This window comes from Macrobrachium nipponense, chromosome 30, assembly GCF_015104395.2.
Source record: "Macrobrachium nipponense isolate FS-2020 chromosome 30, ASM1510439v2, whole genome shotgun sequence".
In the NCBI taxonomy this organism is placed as follows: domain Eukaryota; kingdom Metazoa; phylum Arthropoda; class Malacostraca; order Decapoda; family Palaemonidae; genus Macrobrachium; species Macrobrachium nipponense.
In genome coordinates this window covers 6616957-6633604 of record NC_087218.1, presented here as the reverse complement: position 1 = coordinate 6633604, position 16648 = coordinate 6616957, and the positions used below count along the sequence as shown (strand labels likewise).

The window sequence follows — 16648 nt, the reverse complement described above, 5'->3', positions numbered from 1 at the left end:
TTACCCTTCAAGTAAATCTAGATTATATTTGAATGGTTAATGGTTAGGTAACCCAATCTGGCGCTGGAATAGTATTCTTTATTATGAAAGCGGCAGATTTGCTTCATGGATACTGTAAAAAGAAAAAAATCTAAATAGAAGAATAAAGAAAAAATGTGATTCCCTGCTTTCGATAATATTCAAAGTAGGCGCAACCTTGGTGAGTAAGTCACCGTTTTTCTCCAATCTCTTGTAAAATGGGCACTGACGGCCGAACTTTACACTTAGAAAGCTTCTGTAGGTAGCCCGAGTAGGAGGAATTCCTGGGTAAGCTATCTGTGGTTCCCTCCCATTTACCTCCTCATCGTTTGTGGTTTAGAGAAAGGCAGATGTAGGGTTCTGCAGAATCATGGTATCCCCCTGAATGCTGTTATAATAAATGATAATATACTTTATACATAACACTGTTAGGAGAGAGAGAGAGAGAGAGAGAGAGAGAGAGAGAGAGAGAGAGAGAGAGAGAGAGCGCGTAATGATAGTCTTCGTTTACGTGGAGACGTTTCAGGGAAGGCGAGAATACGCTGGCAAGAAAGCCTTGACCCCGCCATGACAAGCTTAATGCAGTTCAGATCATTACTACGGGCGATTGTTCAGGAAATGCCTATATAAGGGCAAACTACCTTATGCTGTAATGTTGGTGCGCCCCTGGGCACAATCTCACCTTGTGGCACGGGACTTGCAAGAGGAGGAGACCCTCAGGTGGCTTTTCTCTTTCTCTCGATCTCTCTTAATGGCAATTTGGCATGTGATGTAGCGCTGCAATTTGCAGCGAATATTCATAGGAGGTTTTTCACTGTGGACCTTAAGTGTTTCTTGCAATATGCCTGTCGGGAAGAGAAAGCAGTATCCTGCATGGACCTAATGAGATCCATAATAATTGCTATCAAGCAACTGCCGAGTCCAGGCGCCTGCTAGACTGCCTGGAAAGATGAGGTTGTCAGATTCCGCCATGTTACGCACATCCGCGACTTTGCTTTCGCTTCGCCCGGGCTTCCTTCGCTGCTTCCATTTTCCTGCCATGTCATGGGGAGGTTTGAGTATTCCGTTCCTTTCCATCCGTTCGGTGATCTCAGGTGCGGCAGCGCCATGCACAGAGATCGGAAGCCTCCGTTGTGATGCCAATAGGAGTATCCGGCAACTGCCGCGAGGAGGCGCCAGTGAGACGGAGCGAGAGGGGACACCTGGGTAATGCTCCTCCACATCACTAGCAAGTGATACACCCGTCCGTGCCCTTTGATTGTTACCCACTCCGAGGGGCGCCCGTGCGTTAGTAATTCCTGACTGACCTTGGCACATGTCTTCTTGTTTATTTATTGATTCTGCTCATTTGCACCCTGCTAGGCCATGCATACATAACGAAAGAATTAAAAAAAGAAGAAGGAAAAAGGACGGTAGAAAAGATGAAAATAGTAAGAGCAAATTCCAAGTTGGTATCAGCAGTCTCCTCCTCCTCCTCCTCCTCAGCTGTAGTCAAGGCGAAAAAATTTCAAAACATAAAAGGTAAAATATTTCCTTATTTGGCAGGACTGGCGTGCGGAATTGTCACGGTAAAGGTACTTTATGATCGAGAGACAAATTTAAGTCAACTTTGATAAAAATTCTGTATGCAATACTGTTAAATTTGTAAAATATTGTATATTTTCTCAAATAAAAGATTGAAAATAAATAATGGGAGGGATGGAGAGAAAACAAGTCCATTTATTTACGTTTGACTTTTATTTCCATATCTTCAAGAAATAAAGACAGCCTGGTATTTCACCGTCTTCTTTAGGGGCGATGGGTGTACATAGCAATTACATGGAATATTCAGTATTTTATCATTAAAGATCAATTGAGGGTTGAGTCAATTCAGCCTCTTTATTGGCAGTACATTAAATGATTCATTCAAATGACTTATGCCAAGGCTGTAGATTACTATATCACAACTGAAAAGGGATAAATTATGTACGTAATTTTTTTAAAATTGTAAAATATTGTATATTTTCTCTAATAAAAAAAATAAATACGCTTTCCTCATTGTTCATTTCAGAAAGGAACCGTTTCCCACAAAAATGTGAAGATGTATTTTTCTTGACGATTTACTTCTGAATTTCAGTACTAGATTGACGAAATGAGACAAGCTCCTTTCGTATCCAAAGTGGGCGGTAGCCTGATGACCGAAAGTGACACTCGAGTGATTCTTGCTGGCTGTCACGAGGCTGTTTTTTCTTGGGTATATTATTTTGCATAATTTTTTTTTTTTCAGTTGATTCATTTTCACCCCCGCCTCGTTATCGTTTTGGAGGTTTAAAGATGTGTACAGACAGGCAAACATATTCTCTCTCTTTCTCGGTATAATATATATATATATATATATATATATATATATATATAATATATATATATATATATATCCATGTAATTGCTACGTACACCCTTCGCCCCTAAAGTAGACGGTGAAATACCCAATTGCTGTCTTTATTTCTTGAAGATATTATGGAATAAAGGTCAAACGTAAGTAAATGTGTGTAGAACTAAATGGACAGATTGGGTATTGTGAGTCAGAACGACGGATTTTATATATATGACGGATTTATATATATATATATATATATATATATATATATATATATTATTTATTTATCTATATATCTAGCAAGGTATAGTATATAGATATATTGTGTGAAGAGCTAGATGGACAGAGTGGTGGGTCAAGAACGACCGATGGCATAGGAATTTGTAGGAGTTGGTTGGCTAATAGGTGTTTTTCAGCCAGGTAGACAGCGAAGAAAAATGAACTCATGGCTAGGTAAATGACTGAGTTGTTTTTATAAGAGGAATCAGAGAGGAGGCATGCAGATGATAAGACTCCTTATAGGGAGATGCATTAATCTAATTGCAAATGAAAATTCCGATCAAAGCAACATCAGTGTCCGTTTTGATGTCTATTTCAAATCCTTCGCTCGACTGACGATATTGAGCATTAATGTGGAGGCATGTAGGGGGAGACACATATTGCACTTGGAGTCAATATTTTGTGTCAATAATATTGATGGTGTAGGGGAGTGTAATCAAAATAAAAATATAATTGAAAACCTGCTTTCTTGGGAGAATTCCGTCTTGAGGCAGTTGAGTTTGATCAATTATATGAATCTTAGAATTAATTTTTGCGGTGAAAATTAAGGATGCAAAGACAACTTAAAAAGGAGGTTGAACATTGATGGCGCCAGAAGTTGAAATTACTATGAGGTGGGAGGCGGAAGAGGGTGTGTAATAATGGCTCTGGTGCTTCACTATCCACATCACTATCGTATCTGTTGATTCACTGTCCTCAGCACTTTCGTTTCTGGTGATTCACGATCCACATCACTTATCATTTTTGGTGTTTCACTATCACTTTTGGTGCTTCACTATGGTTTCTGGTAATTCACTTTCCACCTCATTATCGTTTCTGGTACTTCACTATCCACATTACTATCATTTCTGGTGCTTCACTATCCAAATTACTATCATTTCTGGTGTTTCACTATTCATATCACTATTATTTCTGATGCTTCATTATCTTTTCTGGGATTCACTATCCACAAAACTATCGTTTCTGGTGCTTCACTATCATTTCTGATACTTCACTATTAACATCACTATCGTGTCTGGTGCTTCACTATTCACATCACTATCGTTCTGGTGCCTTACTATCCACATCACTATCGTTTTCTGGTGATTCACTGTCCAATCACTTCGTTTTCTGGTGCCTTACTATCCACATCACTATCGTTTCTGGTGATTCACTGTCCACATCACTGTCGTTCATGGTGCTTCATTATTCACATCACTATCGTGTCTGGTGCTTCACTATCCACTTCACGGAAGGTTGGAAAATAGTAACATTGAATTACATAGATCATTTGTAAAATGTACATGATAAAATTTTTGGGAAATCTGGTAAATTTCAGTCGACTTTGATCAAATTTTGCGTGTCACTCTGTTAAAATTGTAAAATATTGTGAATTTTCTCAAATAAAAGGTTAAAAAATAAAGAAGGTTGGTGGTTCTTTGAGCATATCCAGTGAACAGGGTAGCATTACCTGGAATTAAATCGAGGTAATATGGCACCTCACATTGCTCACAACTCAACGAACGATGTTCGATCCCACCCTCGTCGTGCCTGTATGACATTCGTGCACAGTGCCATAACTTGACTCCACAACTCCAGGATATGAGCGCCTCAGTGGCGTGGTCGATATGGGGCTGGCGTGCCACCTCGGTGGCTGTGAGTTCGATTCTTGGACCTTCCACTGAGGTGTGAGAGATGTGTATTTCTGGTGATAGAAGTTCACTCTCGACGTGGTTCGGAAGTCACGTAATGCCGTTGGTTCCGTTGCTGAATAACCACTGGCTGCATGCAACGTCAAAACACCATACAAACAAACAACACTGGGATATTTCTTTTTCTGATTTTCATTGCATTTCCTTCTCTAGGTTTCTTTTCTAATCTTTCACAACCATCGAAGAAGATATGGAGTTTCTGAGCGAAGCTTCAATTTCCCATCCATACCATTTACATAGGTGTCAAGGGAGATGGTTTCAGTAAATTGGGCTTAGTAGCCTTTAAGAGTCACGAGTCTCTCTAATGAAATGGTGCGTGTGACTTCGTCATATGCGATTTTCACTTCCAGTCTTGACCATTTATGACCTTCGTTCGCCTTCTAACTCTGGAGCTTTATATAACCTTGTGTGTAAGATTGTTCACAACAATGATACCGTCCGGTAACAGCTTATTATCACAGTTACAAACGATGGAGATAATGATGATGACAAAACTCATGTATGCACAAACACAAAGGCACTGCGTCAGTCAAAAGGCGCGAAATAAATAGACAAAAAGAAATGTCTGATAAAAGTGGGAGTTGACTAGTGGAAATTCAATTGGTAACTGCTGGAATGGTTTGTTATTTACTTTCAATACGCATTGTTTTCTTGGATATTGTGTGATTCATGTTATTATCTGGATTTCGTTTTTAGCGTCCAGTTTTTTTGTTGTTGAGATTCGTGTGATGTTAATTGTGCTGACGGAAAATAATAGGGTTCATTGTCTTCAGCGAGTCGTGGTAAAATGAAAAAAAAAAACTGTGCCATTTAATTAAGACTTCTTTACAAAAGCATTTCGTCATATTTTTATGCTTTGCCGTGAAACTAATTGGTAATTTCTACATTTTCTTTTACTTCTCTACATGTCTAGGTATAGCTTTTATAGCGTGCAACGGTAATATGATGATGCAATCATTTTGGTCTGCAATTTTTTGCTGCCTTGAATAGCTAAGGGTTCAAGATAGGTTTTTGTGCTTGACGTTTATCGTGTTGCTTTGATATATCAATAGGCAATAGTATTCGTATATTTATCTTGCTTTGATGCCGTGCGCCGAGATATTTTGGAAGGCAGCATTTTGTAAGAGAAATGTAACTTTATTCTAGCACCCTCACATACTTGTAAATATTTACTAGGTAAGTGCATGTGCTGTGGACGTTGTTTGCGAATCCATATTAGAGAACATGGTCACTTGACAAGAAATGGGAACTTGAGACTTCATTACAGTAATGTCGAGAGGACGAAGTTTGCAGTAGCCCAAATAAAGATGAAAATTAATATAAATGTATATTATACTTGTGTTCTTTGGTGATGCCAATCGTGATCGTATAGGGTTCTGCAAGAGCTTGGACTTTTTAAACAAGAATGCGTGAAGACGATGTTGTATTTTGCACAACAAAACGTGTGGGTATATAGTATAATATATATATATATATATATATATATATGTGTGTGTATATATATATAGATATATATATCATATATATAATATATATATATATATATATATATATATATATATATTAGGTGTGTGTATGTATGCATGTATGTATGTATATATGTATGTATATAAATGAGTGTGTAAATTTGTACTAGTGGCCTTTGTACGTAACTCTCAAAACATGCTTGAGTATACATCTGAAAGGCAGTGTTAAAGAAGGATTAGAAATTATCAGAGCAATAGTAGCGTTGCATGCAACCAAAGATAGCTGCAGAAAATGGATGTAGAAAAAGATGCACTGTTATTATTATTCAGAAGATGAACCTTATTCATATTGAACAATCCCACCAAAGGGTCCACTGACTTGAAATTCAAGCTTCCAAAGAATATGATGCTCACTTGTTAAAAATTATAAAAATAAGTTAATAAATTAATAAATACATAAAGTGGTATTAGAATGCAAGGAGAGTGGCACTTGGGTAGCAGTATATAGAATCTTTCCTTGAGCTTTTGTTGAAGATCCAATTGCACGACATCCTCAGGGAGGAAGTTCAACAGTCCAGCAGTATGAGGAACAAAGGACCTCTGGAACTGGAAGTTCGACAGCGAGGCTAAACATTGACTGCGGATTATCGTGCTGTTCAGCGAATCCGGCTGCTTTCGGCTGGAAAAGAGCGTCAGGGATCAATCGTGAATGTGAAAGATGTTTATTAAAATACAACTTATGAAAAAAGTGACAAACATGAGACCTTCCATGGACCGCTCTGTCTAAAAGAGATAAATCTCTGGCAGAAAGAGACATCCACACCGGAGAACAGTTCTATAGCTGGTTCACTTATGATAGATTCTTGGATGAGCCCTATGGTTACGAAACGTTTGTTTGGCGGCCGCTGATTGGCTGGTACCGGGAGGTAGGTAGCTCCCAGCCTATCAGTGACCGTTAAGCAAACGTCTCGTAGGCTTAGGCATCACCCAGGAATCTACCGTAAGTGAACCATCTATAGTAAAGAAAGCACAAGTAACCTAAAACTGGTGCATTGATTTTTTCGCTGTTATAAATACATGACTTTCATTAGATGCAAGTTACATCTAGAATAGTTAAAGCTAGAGGAGATAAAAGGTATGAGTTCATAGATATACAGGGTATCCATAAAGTCCCATTACCATTCTGAGCCATAAATACTGGTAATAGTACTGGGGCTTTATGAACACCCTGTACAAGCACGAACATGCATGTACCTAGTACACTACCACTAGGTAATTTCCACTTTGTTTTTGAAAGCCGTCGTCCAAAAGAACGAAACAAATGCTATCTAAGTCATCTTTCTTGCTTACCAAAGGCGTAGTTTATAGTTCGGGAGGAAGAGGAGGAGGGCGCCAGTATCCCCATAGAGTACATGAAGTGTTAGACATCTTATATGCAGATGAATTGCTGCAACGGACGCCACCACCAAACAAAGGGCATTGGAGGCATCATCATCATCATCATATACTTCACGGATGCTAGTACTTGTTAACCGTATGATTTATGTTCACCTAAAGACACGGTTGGTAGGGAGCCACGGCCGCGAGGTGAAGTAGTCCTCCTGGCCGGGCAGGCAGGGTAGTACGGGATCTCTTTAAGAGTTGATAAATAGTTACTACTGGGGAGTCTGTTGTGTGTGTGTGTGTGTGTGTGTGTGTTTGTCTCATTCTGTGTACCTATACTTTGCTGTGTAATTAGGCTCCTTGGCGAGCCTTTTATATGGAGATTCTCTGTGATGTTATGGATGTGTGTATATATATATAATTATATATATATATATATATATATATATATATATATATATATATATATACATATGTGTGTGTGTGTATTTTTATTTCCTCTTTTACTTTTACGTGTTGACAGTTCCCCCTAACAGTATCATGTGAAAGGAATTTATAATGGTTATATATATATACACATATATATTTTGCTTTCCTCTTACTTTTACGTGTCGACAGTTCCTCCTTACAGTATCATGTGAAAAGAATTTATATGCTTCATTTCTTTCGTCGGATCCATATCCTACCATACTGAGATGTAAGTTTGACACCCGTAGTATGCAAGCTTATCTTACATCCAGAGATTTCCATGCACAGGTTTTGTTTTTCTCGATAAACACCAGAATATAGCGTGGCTTTCAATCATTTCTTCAGTGAAAATGCCATTATTTTGTAATTCCGTACATATTTCTTACTAATGTATCCATAGATTGTGGAATATACGTAGTTAACTTCTTGTAATGGATAAGTGTATTGGCCATAATTGTTTTGTCTCAACGTCTCTTGTCATTACAAAACGATGAGGTTAAAGACCGTATGAAAAGTCGACGGTATATATTTATATATATCTTGTGCGCTGTAAACCTGAACGTTAATATATATCGATCTGTCCTATCACAGGGCTAAGCTCATCATAAACTTGATAGATTATCTGATGGAAACGTCGCTGTGGCATCTTGCTCATTTTGGAGTGACATGCCTTATTTAGATGATTGTCTGATATTGTGGTCTAGGTTTTTTTCTTTCTTTTTTATCATATCCTGACCTAAGAGCGATATACTTGTTTTTTGTAAGAAAACCATAATTCCTTTACGTTTTGTTTGTTCATCGTAACTACATTTTCTCAGTCCAGTGACTTTTGGAAATGTTTCTTTTTGTATTGTTGGTGAAATTAAAACAGGAGCTATGATAGAAATTGAAATTACTCTACTCGGAAATTTTAACCTTACCTTGTCTTTGTCAACACCCGTCCTCCTATCTCTCTCTGGCATGAAACCAGGTGTTTTTCTTCATACCATAATGGGGCATCATGCCTTGCGACCTTTCAGCTACATGCCCAAATAATCCCCTGTCGAGTTGTATTTGCATCTTCGTATGGAAGCGAATTTTCTTTCAGACGCCCAAACTGGCTGACCTAGACCGTCGTTCGTACTCTCCCCCCCCCCCCCCCCCCCCTCTCTCTCTCTCTCTCTCTCTCTCTCTCTCTCTCTCTCTCCTCTAAGTAGAGTAAAAGATTACTTTGATGATACTACTCGAAAGCCTTGATGTGGAAAGCCTGGTCCTGAGTGTAATAAACTACTGTATTAAGATATGGGGAGTAACAAATGATATGCATGGAAAAAGCTCAAAAAATCCAAAACTTTGCAGGTAGAGTAGCCGTTTATTGGGGTGACACGATCACATCACCCCAACCCTCCAGCAATTAAAGTGGATAAAATTAAAAGAAAAGTGTATGTACGATGTTTGTGTTTTTGTTTTTAAAAGTTTTGAGAAAAGAATATCCCAACTGGCTATACACATTTCCTACAGTTGGTAATTGTAGGAATGCATTAACAAGACAGAATGAAAATCTATATGTAGACAGCTATCGAACAGAATTGGGTTCACGCTCGATGGCAATAAGGGGCCCAGCTTGCTGGAATAAACTACCTCTGAATTAAGAAAATGTATAGATGTTAGTTCTGAGTATTCAAAAGGAAACTTAAGCAATACTTCTTAAATTTACTTGAATGTATATATATCCTAGAATTTTACAATCCAATTATTGTGAATTTTTATGTAAATAATTTATATTGTAATGTAGCAGAATAACCATTTTATAATGGAATAAAGGTTTTTGACTTTGACTTTGACTTTGACTCTCTGTATTGTATTAACAGAGATATTGGTGAAATTGCCCCCAACTTGTCACACAATAAAACGTACGGAGCTTGCACACAACGTGCACGCAAGTACGACCGCACGCACGCACGCACCCAACGTGCACGCACGCATGCACGCACCTACGCAATCCAGGCGGAGAGTATTCTTCATGTACCTGGAACTGTTTAGTATACAACGTAAGTTGTTTGACACCTTACCGTATCCGGGATGGTTTTGTTTACATCTTCTCTCTCTCTCTCTCTCTCTCTCTCTCTCTCTCTCTCTCTCTCTCTCTCTTTTCGTATTGACATAAGAGGAACTTTCCGGATAGAATGTTGTTCTCTCTCTCTCTCTCTCTCTCTCTCTCTCTCTCTCTCTCTCTCTCTCTCTCTCTCTCTCTCTCTTTTACGTTTTCGTAAATTGACACAATAAGAGGAAACTCTCGGATAGAATGTTGCTCTCTCTCTCTCTCTCTCTCTCTCTCTCTCTCTCTCTCTCTCTCTCTCTCTCTCTCTCTTTTACGTTTTCGTAAATTGACAATAAAAAGAAACTTTCCGGATAGTATGATGTAAAACCTGAGGCCGCCCGGTGTGTTCAAGAATTGAGCTGTGAAAATAAAGGGGAATTTGTCGCGACGTTAAGTTACATTGTAACGGATAGAGTGGATCATTATGAATGTCATCTGCTTTGGTAAGATGCAAACAGTATTATCCTTTTTCGAAATACTACAATAATTGATTAATTTGGCCAACTTAATATATCAAACTGGCTTCACAGTTAGCATGGTAATGACGCCAAAGATACGAGCTAATATTGTTTGTAACGAACAAAAATAGAAGTACAAAATTTTTATCGAAAATCCGTACATAACAACTTTCACACAATTGATGCACGTGTACAGAATTCTGAGTAATAGTAGATGATAGTGATGTTAGAAAAAAAAAGGAGTAATGAATGATGGCTTGTTAAGAAAGTGACGTCTACAGTAAACCACTTCCCGACAAAAGTATGCTATCATGAAAATATCGGCACTCCCAAATAAACCGAAGGCATGCGGGAAAAAAAAAAAACTTGAGAAATGCAGCTGTTAGTTAATTAGAACTAAAATCAGTATGCAAAAGGGTATAGAACAATATCGACTGCATGTTACGTGGAGGTAGAGTAAAGTATATTTTATTGTGTTGAAGCTTACTTAGCTAATTAAATGGCCTCTAACCTGCCTCAGGTCATATCGTTTCCTTCTATATTTGTTTAGGTGAATTTTGCAAGATTTCCTTCTGAATTTGTGTAGGTGAATTTAGGAGAAAAAAAAATCCTTTGTATTTGTGCAGGTGAATGTAGCAAAATTTTCCACTGTATTTGTTTAGGCCAATTTATTAAAAAAAAAATAATATAAAAATCTTTCTGTATTTTTTTTTGGTGAATTTAGCGAAATTTCCTTTGTATTTGTGTAGGTGAATTTAGGAAAAAAAAATCTTTCTATATGTGTGTAGGTGAATTTAGCAAAATTTTCTTCTGAATCTGTGTAGGTGAATTTAGAAAAAAAAAATCCTTGTATATTTGTGTAGCTTCTCTATATAATTGTGTGTGTGAATTAAGGAAAATTTCCTTCTGTATTTGTGTTGGTGAATGTAGAAAAAAAGCCTTCTGTATGTGTAGGTGAATTTAGCATAATTTATTTATATAATTGTGAATTGAGCAAAATAGAATTCTGTATTCGTGCAGGTGAATTGACCAAAGTCGGTGCTGTTGATGTCGATGGAGCGTTATTTTTGTTGTATGTCATTATTCGTCGACGATGCTCTAGCAGCGGAGTGAGTCTCGTGGCATCCCGGAGGTGGACCATCGCGTTTTGAAGATTTGCCGCATTCTTTCGACCTCCTCCACCCTCCTTGTACGCGTGATATTATGCCCCCTTCTCTCTCTCTCTCTCTCTCTCTCTCTCTCTCTCTCTCTCTCTCTCTCTCTCTCTCTCTCTCTCAGGATTCTTAGAAAATGACTCATTCTAATTTTATACATCACATTAAGGGACCCGGCCAGTTCATGCTACGCGTCTTCGGTGATTTGGGTTTTAAATGTGGTGTCTCCTTCCAAGAGCAATTTGCAGACGTCCGTGCTTTTCGTTTCGAGTGTCCGTGCACCACTATTTAGTGATCTGTATGGTTTTTTTTTTTTTTTTAAATACCGACGCATTAGTCAATTTCTCTAAAGGGACATTTATAACGTGTTTGATTATCAACGCTAATTTATTGGCATCATTGACTGTTCAGTCATGAGATGTCTGGTTGAACTAGATGCATATATAATATATATATATATATATATATATATATATATATATATATATATATATATATATATATATATATATATATATATACACACACACGCACCGAGGAAGACCTAGTCCTTGTTACATCCAGACTTCTGTCAGTTAAGAGAATAAAATGTATAATTTAGGCCAAAGGCCAAGCGCTAGGACCTATGAGGTCATTCAGCGCTGAAACGGAAATTGGGGATAGAAAGGTTTGAAAGGTGCAACAGGAGGAAAACCTGTTGTTAGGAAAGGTTGGAAAGTAAGATGGAAGGAGAATATGAACGGAGGTACAGTAAAAGAGCTTTAAGTAATCGTCAGCCGAGATTTAGAAATTCGGGTTTGGTCCTTTTTCCTCCGTCGGCACGGTGCACTGTAGGCATTACTTAAGGTTCTACGCAGCGTGGCTTCGGTCCCTAGCTGCATCCGCTTCCATTCCTTTTACTGTACCTCCTTTCATATTCTCTTTCTTCCGCCTTACGTTCCACCCTCTCGTAACACTTGATTCATAGTGCAACTGCGAGGTTTTCCCCCTGTTACACCTTTCAATCCTTTTATTGTTGTCAATTTCCGTGTCAGCGCTGAAGGACCTCATAGGTCCCAGTGCTTGGCCTTTGGCCTAAATTCTATATTCAATTCAATTCAATATGAAATTCAGTCACGTACTTTATTATTATTATATACTATTAGATAAGATGTACTTAGTAATTCCTGAAATGTTTGTCAACAAAATTATGATTTATTATCACTCAAGAATTTCAAAATTGACGGAGAAACTCTCCTTACTTCGAGCCCAAAGCATTTCCAATTTGTAACTAATAAGTTTTATTGCAATTTACCTATGGTAGGGTCAACATGCTCTTTGTTGTTGTTGTTGTTGGAGATTAAGCTGGCCTTATGCCAGCACGGGCTCTTTATCCTCCCAAAAAATCTTATTTTTTAGTTTTTGAAGCCTGAGTGTCTTTGGCTGGGGTGAAAATTGAAATTTATTAGGTTTACCAAAGGAAAACTGAGGCTAGAGGGCTGCATTGCGGTTATGTTTGATGATTGGAGGATGGATGATCAACATAGTTTTTCAGATTTGAGGGCGGACAAAAAAAATGCGGAAACTACAGAAAAATATTTGCATTAAAATACATAGATTATTTTAAAAAACTACAAGATAAGATTTTTGTCAAATTTAAGTCAACTTGGATAAAATTCTGAATATAATTCTGTTAAAATGATCAAATGTTGTATATTTTCTCTAATAAAAGATAGAAAATATGAATGATTGCGGACGGACAGACAACTATAAAGGCCAGTATTGTGCTATCGAAGCTTAGTTTAAGATTAGCTCAATCAAATTCTCTTGTCACTGCTTAGAAAAAAAACGCGAAAGGCTTTAAAACAGAAAGAACTATAAATGCAGAAAAGCCTGCTAAGTATTTACCAAAAGATACCGTACCCTTTAAATGTTAATTGCCACTGTCTCAAAAAGGAGGTGGACAGCCAAACAGGTTGGCCTATGAGGACCATTTCTGTGGATGGTTTCAGTGTGAGACACCGATGAGCTAAGTTACCGAAGTGATCAGTTCACTTTTAACATTTAAGGATTTTATCGTTACAAATTAAGATTTCGTCTGAAATTGAAAGGCACCGATGATAAAGGTCAGGAGTTGTTGTTCACGAGTCACTCTCTGGCGCCAAGACTGGAGCCGGTGTGTGGCGGGGACGTGGCTTCGTACACACACACACACACACACACAATATAACTCATTTCTGCTCACTTCCATTATGTCTTGATCTTCATAAATTTTGGGGGAATGTATTCTGGCCGATTTTAACTAGAATAAAAAAAAGCTTTTTTTATCTTCTATTTAAAAAAAATACATTTTACAGTTCATTTTACAATTCATTACATATACAAATCTTACTATACTATAATGGGCGTTATGTCTGTCCGTCCGTCTGTTATTCAATCACGGCTAAACGGCTGGTCCGATGGACATGAAACTTGGTAGGGTTACAGTGGGAACCCCCAAGATGGTTTATAATGGGGTTTCATGCTACCTCCTCACTCCCCTCTCCGAAGGGGGTGGAGGTGAGAAGGAATTCCCTGAAACTGGCCTGGTTATGTCCGTAGACTTTGTTACTTTACGAATTTATCATACATAATTTAGTTAAAAAACCCTAGCGAGTCACTTATATGAAGCAGCAGATGATAATATTTTTTTTTATTATGGATTAGTAAATTGCTAAAATATGTAATTTATGTACAAAATCAACAGATTGATAGTCATGATATTTTTTTTATGCATCAATATACTTGAATTTACTGCGTATACATACATATACACATACCCATATGCTGTATATGTGACTTCATAATGTAAATGAGGCTTTGATTCTGGCAATCCAAATACCAGCCTCGAAATTCATCTCCATTCCTTTTACTCTACCTCCATTTGTATTCCCTCTTCCATCTTACTTTCCACCGTCCTATAACAGTGTGTTAATTCATTCTTTGCCCCGTAGGTGGTTAGTGCCGTACCTCACGGGGTGCACTGTAGGCATTACTAAAGGTTCTTTGCAGCGCCCTTTCCTTTTACTGTACTTTCATTCGCGTTATCTTTCTTCCACTATAGTAGCCTTTTTAAACCTCTTAATCTCAATTATCCTTTCAGCGCTGAATAACCTCATAGGTCCCAGCGCTTGGCAATCGGCCTGAACAGTATATTCCATCCCGACTTTAAAGATGAATGAAAGCTGTAATTTAGGCTGAAGTGTTACATTTAGTAGATAACTCTGACAACGTTGAACAGTTCTCAGGTTTGGGAATAAGATGAGAAAGTCAGTGGCAATCGTAAACGTTTAGGCAAAGGTACATAATATACATGATTATGATAACTTTAATTCCGAACATGTACGATACACGTCCCCCCTTCACAAACCATACAGGTATGGTCCCCGTACCATTACAAGTATTTATTGCTTGTAACGGTACTGGGACTTTATGGACACCCTGTATAATCCCTCATGAGATTTATTTATAACGCTTTAAAAACAACAACAACAACAACAACAACAACAACAACAATGGACGAAGAGATGGAGGTATGATATGGAATACTGGAACACCTCGGTGTAGCCAATGAAGGAGCTGAGAATTAAAGTGATGATTAAAGGAGAAACAAGGAAATACGATAAGCGACGGAGGAGAAATGGTGGAAAGAGAAGACGTCATAAACGAAAAGCGGTGAAAACTTAGAGAATTTGAAAATATAGACATTGAAAGAGGAGGAAAAGGAATGATGCGATGCTACTAAACTCCCGTAAAACAAGGAGGTACAGTAGATAGAAACAGCAGGTGCAAGAAGAAAGGGGAAGAAATAAGGGAAGGGGGTGTTGTGGGATGAGTAGTGAGAGATGTGGGGGAGGGAGGGAGGGAGGGAGGGGAAAAGGGGAGAAGTCTCTTAGTATATGCAAGCTGGACGACAAATTGAGAAGCGTGCAGTCGAGGGGTGGAGTACCTCTACACCAGGATGTGGCCAGGTGTGTGAGTGTGTATGTGTGTGTGTGTGTGTGTGTGTATACACGACATCATCGTTATACACATGTCGTTACTCATGAGTATCGCATACGAGAAATGGTTGTGTGAACATCATATGCTTCGCAGAAATTACATTTAAAAAGGTTAAAAGCAAATGGCTGAATGCTGTGAATTTAAATACATGGAATTCATGTAATACGTCACTGCATGTGAATAAAGATTTGAATTTGAATTTGAACTAAGAGCTCCTTTGAAATAGTTGCTTGTCTTTGTCATACTTCACTCAAGGATCTATTTCCTTTTAACAGTTTTTTGTATCAATTTCCCCTCAGATAATTTTATTCTCAAAAAGAAAAAAAGAAAAAAAAAGGAATTTGATATTGTCTATCTCATTTTCTTCGCGGCTTTCCAATTTTATCTTTCATTCTTCTATTTTATTGCAGATGCATTGCTAGCCGTCTCATCTCTTTCCTTCATTTAACCCTCATTCCACTATCCCACCATCCGTACTTTTATGCCTTCTCCCTGCGTGCCCAAAGTGCCCACAGATGCACACTGCTGCCACCCGAAGGACATCATAACCCTTGAACCTCTCAAACTTACCCGGTCAACTTCTGTTCCTTTACTCGCACTTAATTCACGTCTATGTCCTCCGTAGTTGCTGCCCTAGCTTCTTTCTTTATCACCAGAAAAACAAAGCACCCAAGTTTAACCAAACTATTGTTTAATGAATACTTTAAGAAAACAAGTAAAAAATGCGCCGAAGAAATCGAGTTTTCTGTATGACCCGCGGCGGCCCTTGAAACTTTCAGCCACGGCCCGGTCGTGGCCTGTCCTATAGCGTTGGCAGACGCACGATCCATGGTAACCTTGAACCTCGAATGTATGCCGTGCAATGTTTGAAGATTGTGATAACGAGAGGTTGCAAGTGGTTATTGGTGAGGTTTAAAGAAAGTTATGGTTTTAGTTTGGAGGAAAGCCAGTTTGAAGAGGTCATTGATTTCGTTATTTATAGTAGAACAATGCAGGTGGTTGACCCCATAGAAATATTTGGATTTAAAGATAGAATGAGTGAAGAAACCAATCAAAAAGTGCACAAGGAATGTAGACACAGAATAGGAGGTGCCTGGGGATACAAAGATTGCAAGGTACATTATGTAGAAGCTTTTCATATAATTCATCTGTAAGTAGATAAAAAGTGGTTGCTTAACGTTAATGAAGGATATAATTGACATATATTATTTGTGTTGTATATGTGTAGAAGGAAGGACTGCAAAAAGAGAGAAATTTAGAGATGCAGTAGTAAGA

General features: G+C 38.1%; 1 protein-coding gene across 1 annotated transcript in view; it reads left to right on the top strand.

Annotated features, from left to right (window-relative positions):
* The window catches only part of LOC135202242 (uncharacterized), a 764586-nt gene that overhangs the window by 367945 nt on the left and 379993 nt on the right, over positions 1–16648 (top strand). The window lies entirely within an intron of this gene.